Source organism: Netta rufina (genome assembly GCF_964035555.1).
Source record: "Netta rufina genome assembly, chromosome: 1".
Lineage (NCBI taxonomy): Eukaryota > Metazoa > Chordata > Aves > Anseriformes > Anatidae > Netta > Netta rufina.
The window spans coordinates 89,421,406-89,434,253 of record NC_140123.1 but is presented as its reverse complement, the minus strand read 5'-3'; positions in this window follow the sequence as shown (position 1 = coordinate 89,434,253).

Below are 12,848 nucleotides of genomic sequence, written 5' to 3'. Positions count from 1 at the left end.
TTAGGAAAACAGATCAAGAGCACAGAAAGTGCCCGCGGACGTCACCAAGGCAGCGCATGCAGATCAGTGGCTGGGTTTTGTGCTGGCCTCAGACCTGGCACGAGGCTTTGAGCCGCGCTTCTGGGCAAGAGGGACCCTGGCAGGGGCTGGCGGTGTTGGCTGGGGGTGTGAGGAGCCGCGGCCCCTGGGAAAAGGCCGGCATTAAGAGCCCTGCTTTGAAAGGGCAGGCAATAAACCCGGGCTGCTTTGCGGGAAGGGTCACGTTGTTTCTATCTTTCAGATCCACGCTGCCTTGGGAACTAGCCAGTTGTCAGATTTTAATGGGCGCTTGCAAACAGTGTAATATTTTGATTTATTTGGCCACTGGGCAGATCTCCAGCCTGCCGTCTTGACTGCGGTGTTTGTATTTTAATGGGAGTTTTAAGAAGGCTTGGTTAGGGGTATTTAAGGTAGTCCCTGAGCTTTCACGTAGACTTTCCCAGCCCTGATCAGAAACACAGCCCTGCAGAGACGCGGTGGCAGGCTTTTAGGAAGCAGAGGAGCAGGGATCCTGTAGGGCTGCCCTCGGCGATACCCTCCTGAAGGTTTTTTCGGATGAGTGAGCTCATCTCCCACTGCCCGTAGCGCCCGATTTCGCATCCCAGTGCCTGGACTCCTTAATGCCGTGTCCAACCGTGCTGCGCAAGGCCGGGATGAAGGCAGCCCTCGCTCCTCCGCAGAGCAGAGCACTCCACCCTGAGCAGCTCCGGCAGGGCACCGGGGAAGGCAGGACGCCTGCTCTCCCCCCTCCAGCCCCCCAGCACCAGCTCTGAAGGGCTGGACATCTCCCTCCGAGCCCCGGCGCTGGGATGTGCTGCGAGGAGGTAACGTATGGATGCACAGAGCTGGAGGCAGCGAGACGCCTCCCCGGACTCCGGTCTGCATGCTCATGAGCAAAGGGGTCAGGAGACAAATGTCGCTCGTTCAAGGTGAAGGGCACGAAGGAAAAGCCGCCTGTGCTCTGTGCCGAAGGCTGGAGACCCTCCTGAAGATTCACAGCTCTTCTTTTTTAGTGGTGTCTTAGACAGGAATTTTAGAGCCTGTGAAAACAAGAGGCTGATAAACCCACGGGGTTAATCATGAGAGAGCCTGCCACTATATCCAGGTGTCCCGAGCTGCACTGCCACTGCTCTTCCTCACCTTCCTCCCCCCGTGCTGCGGACAGACCCTGAGGAGGGCTGGACAGCTGTGCTGCATGGTGCAGTGCAGAAGCTGGCATGGCGATACTGACCAGCTTGCCTTTGCTCACCTAGAGACCCGACAGTGACTCTGAACCCAGGTCTCCAGAGGTACAAGCCCAGCGTGCCCGTGCCGCTCTGCCTGCTGCTGCGGACTCTCCCTGCCCGTGTGGACCCTGACCCCACCGAGGAGGATGAGGCAGGGTCAGCAGCGATGTGCGTTTCTGCCGCACACCATCCCAAAGGGAGCAGGAGCTCTTCAGAAGTGAAAACCTGCTTTGACCTGTGGGGTTCAACTCTATTAAATGAGGAGCTGAAGAAGTCACCTGCTTGGACTTTGAAGGGCCAGTGGTGGCCACTTAATTAATACTCTGTGTGGGGCAGTTTGGTCCCTGAAAGGGCAGCCACAGCCCAGAAGCAACTAAAGCAAGGATGGTGGATGATTTCAGAAGGCACCTCGAAGCCCAGCATGTTGGCAAACTCTGCAGCCATTTGGTCCACGGTTTCATCACGAAGCCCTTTAGAGACAGCGAGCTGCACTTGGCCACCTCTCCTCTCCATCTGCACACACGAAGAAGAAGGGAAGCCCGGACAGTGCTACATGGTGTGCCCACACCTACCTGTCCTCCAGCAGCACCCCTCTAACAGGAGGGATGGGAGCACGAGGAGAAACATCAACACACCTTGCAAAAGGGCAGGCAGTGCCCAGGTGCTGAACAGCTGCGAGGTAGCCCATTAATTCACACAGAATCACAGAATCACAGAATTTTTAGGTTGGAAGAGACCTCAAGATCTTCAGGGGCAAAGAGGCAAAAAGCAGCCCACCAGAACTCGAGGCCTCACCAGCTTGCTGTAGCGAGCAGCCCTTGAAATGCTAATTAAAACGAGCTGGGGGAGAGGAGCCTGCTAAGAGGATCACAGCCTCTCTTGGATCGAGCAATAAACATGTAGTAGGCATCCATGTTTCCCTCTATGCATATTTTCCGAGCCGAGCTGACTGTAAATGTTGTGGTTGTGCGAAACCCACACAGAGCAGGATGCAAACACAAACTAGAAAGAGACACGAGGCCTACTCACGAAGCCGAAAGAGGAAAAACATGACAGCCTTTGACATATAAATAAATAACTGCCTGAAATGAGGGCTAATTAACTTGCAATAAACCAACTTAACCACTTAGGGGCAGCGTTAACACAGAGTTAACATGCAAAACAAACCTGGGTGTTCTCACCTGGTTAATTTAGGATGCACCCTGCCTATTCATGGCGTACCAAACACCGATCCATCAGCACACGGAGTGATGCGGTCTGTCAGACCCGGGAGTGCAAGATAATAGGGGGAACTCAGCTGCTGCTCATGCAGTGTTGACTTTGATCATTTGGTGCTTCTAAACACATTCGTAGATGCAGGACTTGGCTTCCTTCCCTCTGTCAGGGTCATGGAGTATGTTCTATACAAAGATTAAACCTAAAAAAAAAAAAAAAAAAAGGGCTTCACTTAAAATAAACAGAAAGACGGTGAAATAGAAAAAAAATAGCTGTCTTTGAGAAATGCCGCTCTTGCATGCAGGAGCTGAAAAAAAAAGAACACGTTTTATCTCCATGGCCACATTCAGTGTCACTTCACTTTCACACAATATGTTTTTTTCTCTCGTGCACATTCAAAATAATCCTGGTTCCTTGGATTCATCCCTCTGAATCATCTCCTTGCATTGCTCAGACCCGCTTCAGGTGTGCTTACGCTCCCCGACCAGAACAAGTAAATAAAGGAAAGGCGTTTTCTTCGCGTGGCTTGACTAACTTTAGGTAGCTCTGGCAGGTGGAGGCAGCAGGAAAAACATGGTAACCTGTTTCTTTTATTTGTTTTATTTTATTTATTTATTTTTTTTTTATGGCCTGCAGGCACTGCCACTGCCCTGGCCGGTGCTGGGGCACCTGGACACCAGCTCCTTTTGGTGCTGGGGTGCGCGGTGCTGCCTCGTAAGGAGCAGCAGACCTTGCAGCCGGGAGCAGGTGCAGGTGTGTGATCGTGTTTCTGGTGGATCAGCCGGGGCGCTGGGTGGGGAACGCGTGCCAGCTTTGTGCTTTGTGGCTGGGAGAAGGTGGATGGATGATACCTGATCTGGCATGAAGGGAGCTCGGTGCAGGGAGACGATATTGAACATGGCATGATGTTAAAGCGGGGTGGGGAAGCGATATCTGATCTGGCAGAAGAAGCTGCCGGTACAAAGTTGGCCTGTCAGAGCCATTAAAACGAGTTCCAACCCACGGAGTGAGCGCCGTGTGGCCAAAGCATTTTGGTACCGGGGAGCCCAGAGCCAAATTTACCGTGTTGCCCAAACCTGTGCTCACAAACGGAGTGGGGAAGATGTGCCCACCCGCACCGACATGCCTCTGTGAGGAAAGGCGCTGGGATGGATGGGGAGGCAAAGGGTCAGGGATGTTGAGTACTGCAGACAGGGACCCTCTCCAGCACTGCTGATGCCCTGGCAGCTATTGCAGAGTGGATTCTGCCCTGGCAAAGGGCTTCCCCCACGGCTGGCGGTGGTGCTGGGGTTGCTGGCTGGGGGTGATGTGGAGAAGGAGAGGGATGTGCTGCACTGCCACCAGCACTGCTTCTGCTGAGGGAGGGGATCAGGCTCCAGAGCCGCTGCCCTGCCAAAAGCATTAAACTGACTGAAAGGCACTCCCGCGAGAAAAGGAAGCAAGCAGGCTGTCAGGAGAGAGAGAGGAACAACGAGCCCACTGTACAGGATCAGCCACAGACCACCCTTCTCCACCAAAGTGATATTTCTTCTTTCACCTGCCTCAAGTGGATGACGAAAGCCAATGTTCAGGCACTCACGTCCTCTAACATTTTCTTCCAGCCCAGCCTAGCGCCATGGCTCCTAGGAACTGGAAGCAGAGTGGTGGGGCTGAGTCGCTGTGCGTTATGCCGAATATTTGCCCCTCATGCACGCTATTTTATTTTAAATCTAGCGTGTAATATGCTTTGCATCTAGCACGTTGCTCTTGTGTGTTTTTCCCTTGCCCTGCCTGCCTCTTGCTGGCAGCTGCCATCGGGAAACAAAAGGCAGCTGCCAGTTTGAGTGAACATCTCTCTCTCTTTCCCCTCTTGCTCTTGGAGCTGATGCAATGCCACTTCACGGGCTGGGTGGCAGGCAGTGACGTGAGGGACTTTGCTGCCCTCGGGATGCTTGGGCATGCGGTGCCTCTGAGACTCGCTGCCAGAGCTCGCAGCTACGTGTAAGCTCCTGAACCTGGCCCAGCAGTTGCCAAGAGGCATTTGGCTGCCGTCCTGCCAGCACACCAGCTCGAGCTATCTCGGCTGCAGCAATTGCCCGTTTCACAGGATTTAATGCTGCTGCTTTTGGCAAAGGGGACAGCTTATTAAGCACCGCTTTGGCCTTCTGCCCCAAGGTGTGTAATCGGATGCAGGGATTTCTTGCTTCAAGCAGGTGGTGTCCCAAAGTCAGGTGAAACAAAGCCTGAAAGAAGAGAGATTGATCTGAAGCAGCAGTTGGAAGACGAAAATCTCTGGTGTCAAATTAAAATACTGTGGGGAGAAAGTGGGAACAGACCCTCACCTAGACCCTCAGGCCAGCTGTGAACCTAGGATGCTGCTGTCCTTTGGCCAGCACATGAGCTGCTGTGTGTGTTGAGGGAGAGCATCTGAAACTCCTCCAGCATATTTATCCCTTGGCATCTTTTACAGCTGGCTAAGTCCATGTTCTTGGAGACTCTGGAGACCATCTGAGAGACCAGTTCAGCGTTTTTTTTCTGGAGCTGGAAAGTATGGAAGAGATGTTTCTGCTTTTCTTGGGGAGCCTTTACCCTGAACTATAATCAGAACATGCTTTGGGAAAAAAAATATTCAACTCCTGACTGCTGTAAATAGCCATGGGTGGGATAATGCCTCTCAGAAGGGAGTGCTTCCTGCTGGGAGAAGGGCAGAAGTGAATTGAAGTTCACTGGGGCTGCGGTCATTGGCACAGGCTCAGCATTTCCTTATCTCTCCCGACTATGGCGGGGCTGGGGAAGAGGTGAGGCACACAGGGCAGGAAGGTTGTGAGAAACCAAGCAGGACCCCAAACTATACTGTAAAAGGAAAAAGCCAAGCAAATGCATGCCGCAGTTCCAATCAAGAAAGTTAGGAAATGAGATCCCAAACACCCCAGGAGCCCAGTGTGTGCTGAAGAAGCACACTGAAATAAATTCTCATGCAAGCTGTATCACTGTGACTGTCAGAGAAATGGAGCCCCACTCCACTTCCTTCATGGCAATTTTCTTTCAGACAGCTCCTGTTCTTTTTTTATTTTTCTTTCTTTCTTTCTTTTTTTTTTTTTTCTTTTCTTTTTCCATAATAGAGGTGGGTATCCTCACATCATTCACTGTAAGCTCTTTTGCTGAAATTATGTGAACTGGGGTTTGTTCTGAGGGATAGCTTGGGAAGATCCTCGTTTGCGTGTTTCGCCTGATTGTCAAGTCCAAAGCAGACATTGCTTTCCTAAAGCAGAAGCTAAGTGAGGAAAAGAAGCTGCAGAGGACAGGTCTGGAGTCCCCGAGAGCTGTCACGGCAGGGGAGAAATCACAAATGCAGGTGAGGAGGTTGTGCTTTTTCTAAACAAAGAGCAAGCTATGCTTCCGAGGTGAAGATGACTGCCTCTAGATTAAAGAAGGCTGTGAATAAACAAAGAATACAGGTTCATTGCCGTGAGCAAGAAAGGGCATCTTGTGTTGGTTCACGCTGCTGACTTGCCTCTCAGATAGGCAGGCACTCACGTAGCTCCTTGCCCTGAAAGGGTGTGCTGCAGGAAAGCAGAGGCAGAAAAAGGGAGGCACGAACATTCCTGCCTCAGCTGCCACAGTTCCCCTCGCCTGAGCACATGGATGGTGTCCACAGGTTTTCTCCAGTTCCAAAAGCTAGGCAGAAGGTAAAATTTATGGAAATGTCTCCAATTTGATTGATCGGAGCCACCTGCTAGTCAGCGGGCTGTGAAGCAGCAGCAGTGTAAGTTAACGGCTGGGTTCCTTTGGGCTGCATTGTGGATCCCCGATCTTGTGCTCTGTTCTCCCAAAGTTGTGCTGCGAGACCATCAGCAAGCCCCACTGCAAGGACCAGTGTTGCTGTGATGGGACATGGGGCCCAGACCCTCTCTAGTTTACAGGCTGTATTCGACGAGAGGTGATTCGTGGTCCTGCTCTGAAAATCCAGCAATTTATTTTAACTCCTGCAGCACTGATGAGTTAACACAGCTATTGACAAGGAGAAGGAATGAGGCAGATCCTTCCCCTTTATCACCATCTGCACTGGCAAGTCAGGGCCAACAGCTGGGCCAGATCCTGCTCCTGAATGTTATTTTTGCCATTGCTTTGGCTTCTCCTGTGCTAGCTAAGGAGCTTTTCCTAATCAAGGTATTTTCTTACTAGCCTTCCCCTTTGCAGAGCTCAGTTTAGCAGCTGCCCTGAGAGCTCCTGCTCCACGTCCCTGCCATTGCAGCTCTGCCTTATGGTCACAGTTATCTGGGTTTTCTTTCCAAGATCCTCTGTCCTACAGAAGGGTCTCCCTGACCCCTTCTTTCTTAAAATCCCCTCCCTGCCTGCTGGCACTCTGCCTGTGCCTCCCTTGTGCTTTCTGCCACCCTGTTCTAGTGTGCGCTGTCACCTGGGGTACATGGGCCCAGGCCCTGGGACCCTAAACCAGGCTGTTTCATCCTGTGACATGGTGATCCTGGGCATCTCAGGGATGATATCAGGCGTTAGGGATCAGGAGGATCTCAGGAGGATCTCACAGAGCATAGGGGAGTTATTCCCCTCTGGGTTCTGGCATGCTGTGGTCAACAGAAATCCTCCAAGTCTTCACCTTCTGTGATCCTGGACCTGTCTTCATCTTGGAGAGAGAGGCTGCTGAAAAACAGGTGAACGAAGCCACCCACCTCCCTCTGACGTCCCTTGCTCAGGGATGCTGGGACCTGCTCTGTGCTAAGCCCTCTGTCCTGGAGGAATCATCAAATCATGCTACCTAAATGCTCCTTGCAGCACAGCCCCACGCAGCCATTACACCTGCTAGGGCTGAGGCCTGAGTCTTGGTCTCGAGTTTTGAGGCCAGATCCCCACACTTGTGTCTTACCTTCCTGTGTTTTCAGCTTGTAGCCAAGGCGAGCCAGGAGCAAAACTTGAACTCATGCTCAGTCTCAGGGAGAAGGATCAGGGAGTGTTACAAGCTCTGAGGAGCCCAAACAGCATTGCAGAGGACAACTGAAAATACCGAATGCCTTATTGCCCGAGGAGATCAAAACCATCCATGTTTATAGCAGGACTGACAGCAGTGAGCCATGCCAGCAGGGCCATCCCAAGCCCTCCCTCCCCTGCCCACATGAACCTCCCTTCCAGAAACTGGCTATGGCCTGGGATGTGTAGCTGGGTAAAGCTTGGGCAAACAAGGAGCCTTAAAAGCCTTAACAACAAATCAAAAAGAGAAGACACTGTACAGGGCATAACTGAGAGTTTTTGGGGTCCAGACCACATATCTAAGGCAGGTTCACTTCTAAAAGGTCCCAGCTAGGGGAACCTTTCTGGGGGGCTTGAAGTTTACAGTGAAAATGTGCTATCATTCTGAAGTGCTCACAGTCCTCTGTGAGGATGCGGTCCTCCCAGAAAAAGAGTAACAGTGAAGAAGCTCCTGGTTGTTTGTATGTCCCAGCAAACCATGGAAATCCCTTTCATTTTATTTCATTTTATTTTATTTTATTTTATTTTATTTTATTTTATTTTATTTTATTTTATTTTATTTTATTTTATTTTATTTTATTTTATTTTATTTTATTTTATTTTTTTTATTTATTTATTTATCAGTGACAGTCTCTTCTTTGGGGGGGAAGGGTAAGCTGGGCTGGCACGCTGTGGAAGCATCCCTTTTTAGATACCTTATAACGTCCCTTTTATCATGTCTCCCCCTGACCTGTCAGACCTGTCTGCTTCTTGAAAATGCACTGGTGAGGCTGAATTTCAAGAGCCACCTTGCGCCTGTTACTTGTTTATCATCCATCAGAGAGGAAAGCAGAAAAAGGGGATGCTGAAGGCTCAGATACAAGCAGCCTGTGCATGTGTGGTGCAGGGTGATGGCTTAAGAGGGTCAAAGCTTGCTCTCCCTGAGCTGGTCTCCTGCTCTGCACAGCCTGGGACTTGTGGCCTGATCTCTCAATGATTTTGGCCTCAGTAAAGACTCAAGATCTGGCCTGTGGGTTTTTCTTTAAGAAGATGAGAGGGAACAAAACCACAAAGCCTCCTCGTAAAAAGCCAAACTTCCCGAGGCAAAGCCAATAAAAAGCCTCCCAGCTGTCCCCGCTCCTGCAAGCCTTCATGGGCTCTGCAGGCAGCAAAAACCCTTTCGTGCTGCCTGCGGGGTGCCGGTGGCCGCAGGACATCCCTGCCCGTCGTGCCTGTCCCGCGTGAGGTGCCTGGCGGAGGGCTGACTCAGCGGCAGGCAGCGGTTTGTGTAACCTCCAGCAATCCATTATTGCAAAGGGGCTTTCAGGAACTCCTCCGTGCCAGGCACAGCGAGGGTTATTGATTGAGGAGACAGTGTAAATGCACAGAGAGGCTCCATCCATTAGGGCCGCTGCTCTCCACCAATTAGAAAAAAATCATTACTCAGCAGCCATCAATGGGCTCTGCGCAGTGCTGGAGTGCATGCATTCAATCTATCTTCTCCCACCTCCCTGAAAACTTAATGACAACTATTAGAGCTCCGCTGAATGCCCGGTGTGTACAGAAGCAAAAGATTCATTTGGTAATCTTAGTAATTACGACACCGCAGGAGAATAGATGCTAAATTAAGATGAGGGTGCAAGAAGGGGGGGAGACACCGAATTCCTGTGTTGCGAAAGCCCTTGGTGTGCTCAGCCTGCCCCCAGTCCTCCCCGCTCACCTGCTGCCTTTCCTCCTCCCCCAGCCCTCGTGTGGGCTTTCCAGTGTGCTTCCTGGGCCTGCTTTCCTGCTTGTTTCCTCCCCTCCCCAAAAGGGAAAAACCATTTTGTGAAAGCAGATTGGAGTGGGGTGGCTTGGGAAATACACGAGGCTGCTGGATGAGGCAGAAGCCAAGCAACGCTGTTTGACAGCATGGCCCTGAACGACGGAGGATATGAATTCCCCTTAGCGAAAGCCCATAGAATCGCTCCGGAGCCTCGCATCATACACGCAGGGTGTGATTTATTTTCTCTGCCACAACCCCCTCCTTGCCCCCACTGCAGCCTTTTCATTTACAGGAGGCACAGTGGACGCCGAGGGAGACCCTCCTCTGCTTCCTTGCCCATGCATGTCACACCAAGTTACGAGGAAAGCGAAGTCCCAGGAGAGAGTTTTTGGAAGAGCTCAAGGATGGATGCGACGTGTCATTGAAGTTGAAAGGCGCAGTTACTTATAAGTGATGGTGCTGCTCACAGGCCTCCTCTTCTCCAAGCCGGGAAGAGGCAAAATCCTCGTTATATGAGGGGCATTGCTGGTATTCATCAGCAGTCAGGGCCCGGGGACTGCTATCAGTCATGCTGGGGTACAACACCGCACCTCCCAGCTGAGGGGTGTCTGCCACACCACAGACAGCTAGGCACATGGCAGAGTTGATGAGGATAAGGGACAGCTAACAGAGTGAAATACTGTTCCCCTTTCAGCATTCTCCCTCTACAGGAGCTGATCCTGCCAGGGCCAGCACAGCACCAGCTGGTGTGAAGGGGAGGGTTGCTAACACAATGTCCTGCTGGTGCCCACCCAGCTCAAGGCTGCTGGCCTCGCAGGGGGTGATGAGGCTGGGTCACCACATCTCTATGGCTAACCTCCGTATTTCTGGGCTCAAGGCTTTAGCCACAAACCATGTGAGAGGCCTCAAAAACAGTTGAGAGTGACCAACATTAGATGTAGGCCTTCACTTGGGCTCCTTGGCTTGGACACCTTGTAAGAAGAATGTGGAAGGTACTGCAACACCCAACAGGTGGAAAATACATCAAAGGGAAAATGGCACTCACAATCATAGGACAATTAGGAAAATTAATGTAAATCCTAAAGATTCTGATCAGTTTTTATTTTGGTTTTAGTCAGGTGAGGCCCTTTAAGTTCAGCAAGATTCAGTAAGCACCGAGTGAAGGCCTCAGACTTCATCTGGTTGTTAAGAAAAATGTAACCTCCTAATTTTATCAGAAACAAAAACAGAAACAGAAAGTCATTATAAAGTAGGCCAGTGGGGAGAACTGATTTCCTCCTTTTGGGTAGGTCATATGAGAAGGGCACTGAGGGAGAGGTTACCCTTCTCTGCCATGTTACACAGCATAGGACAGGCACAGGGAGCCCTCTCCTTGCTGAAGGCCACAATTGCCTTCAAAAACCTCAGATAGACAATGTCTTAACAGCCATCTTAATGTTATCCAGCAACAGTGATGAAAAACCATGTGGATACAAGCCTCATACACAATGATACTACAGCCAGTATCTGTCCCACAGACTTGCATACCCTAAGTCAAATTGTTGGAGTAACACAGGTGAACAAATTACATGACAGGATTATACTCCTGTAATGTCAGCAACCTGAGGTGACTCACACTCTGGCATGATGACCCTTTCATCTCTGCCACCATGCAGATTTTCATGTCAGGATATATTAAAGAACAAGTCCCCTTGAACAAGGGAAAAGGATCTGTTGTGGTTTCATATGGGGACTGGTTGCCAGACTCTGTGAACTGGGAGATATGACAGTTCAAAAAGGGCATTTGCAGGTTGGAGAAACCCTCTCTTAAAGCTGTTGCTGGCTGCAGAAGCTTGTAAAATGTGTAAAAGAAATGCAGCCAGAAATGAGGTCTCCTTTGCCAGCGCCACTGGCTGTAACAAGAAGTAGAAACAATGAATTACTATGGACTTAATCCTGCATTTGGGTTCAGCCAGAATGGAAGATGAACTCGAACCATCTTGTCCCAAACCACGTGGAGCATTCCCCCAGAGTTGCTCTGATTGTGCTGTGCAGAGAGAAGGAATTGGGGACCAGGCAATTTCCAGTGCACCTAGACACACAGGCTTCTCAGACAGGCAAATGGATAGATCTTGGTAAAGGTCAGTGACAAGAGCAGTATATGGAGGGCACTGTCAAGAAGAGAAGGTTGGTATCATCATGAGATACTCCAGTGCCTTCTTGTGCTTGCTCCTCCTGACACAGACTCTACTTTTTGGCAGGGGAGGGCTTCTGAGACAGGGGTGCTGGAAAAGGAAAGACCACAACAACCAGCTTGGAAGACAGTCATCCCTATGGCCCCAAGCGGGGATGACTTCTGTTCAGCCATCCCTGACCTTGAAGCATCCACTGCGAATCAGTGCCAGGAGGGGCAGCATGTGGGAGTCCATCTGATCTTATCCTGCTCACGGGGAAGGTGCTGGCAGCTACCACACGTGCTGTGGACCCAACCATCTGCTGCAGACACAGGGTAGCTATGCGGAGGCCCAGCTGGCACACAGGCTGATGGCCGGCCGGCCCTTTATGTAGGGAGGAAGATCTGCAGGTTCAACACAGGTGGCCCCAGGAGCTGGTGGCTGTTGGCTGAATTATCTTGCTTGGGCAGTGAGTTGTGCCTGTATCCATGGGATGCAATGTACCAAGCTCGCACATGGTCCAGGTGAGAAGCTTTGTGAATTGGGTTGAATGCTATCAGAGGACCAAGCATGATCGCAGCCCTTCTTTTTGTGACCCAAAGCCATGACGGCTGCTAAGGTGGACTATAGGGCTCACTATCAGATTGCCATAAATTGGGGAAATGCTTAAATGGAGCAGGCGGTGCTGGGTGCCTGGTGTATGCAAACATGCTTTTTTCCAAGCCTTGACCACCGTCCTACAAGCTTTCCTGTGAAGACCTCAGCACTGCGTAGAGGGGAAAAGGGCAGGTACTGAATTGATAGCACTGGCCATTTACTACAAACTGCAGGCTTTGGAGGACAGAAGAGGATATATTGGATCCTTTGAGCAGTGGGGCACTTACTGTATTTCTCTGACATTGGTGCGCAGAGAATGGTGTAGAGGATGATTGCTTAGAAATACATTTGCTAAGCTATTTGCTTAAACTACAGAGTCACTTGGGCACCATCAGACAGAAGGAAAGCCATGAGCTCTTTCACCAAGAGACTATTGATAACGCCCTTGAAGAGAAATCTTAAAGCTCTAGGACCATTTGCTGAGTGTCCTTCTCCACATTAAGTGTGATTATTATATTTAAGGGGTAAGGACAGTAAGATTTAGGGTCATAGTTAAAAAAAACTCCAACCCAATAAGGACACAAAACCAAAGCTTGAGAAGAGGCATGCATGTTACAACAAATACAAAAATATGGCTATTTTACAATTTTGCTAAAGTTACGACCGATTTTTTTGATACTCTGAACAAGACAATGTCTCCAGCATATACCGCCAGAGTAAAAATAAGCTGAAACTTTCCTCAGTGTGTGCCTCAGGATAGCAGGCAATTTCATCTCCAAGGTTTTAATTCATCCTAAATGACATACACACATCCTAAATGTCTTCTAATAAGATGACATTTGTCCAAGTTGTGCACCTGCAATTCTGTAGCAGTTTGAAGCAATGGGGAAAAGAAATATGCAGAAGGGC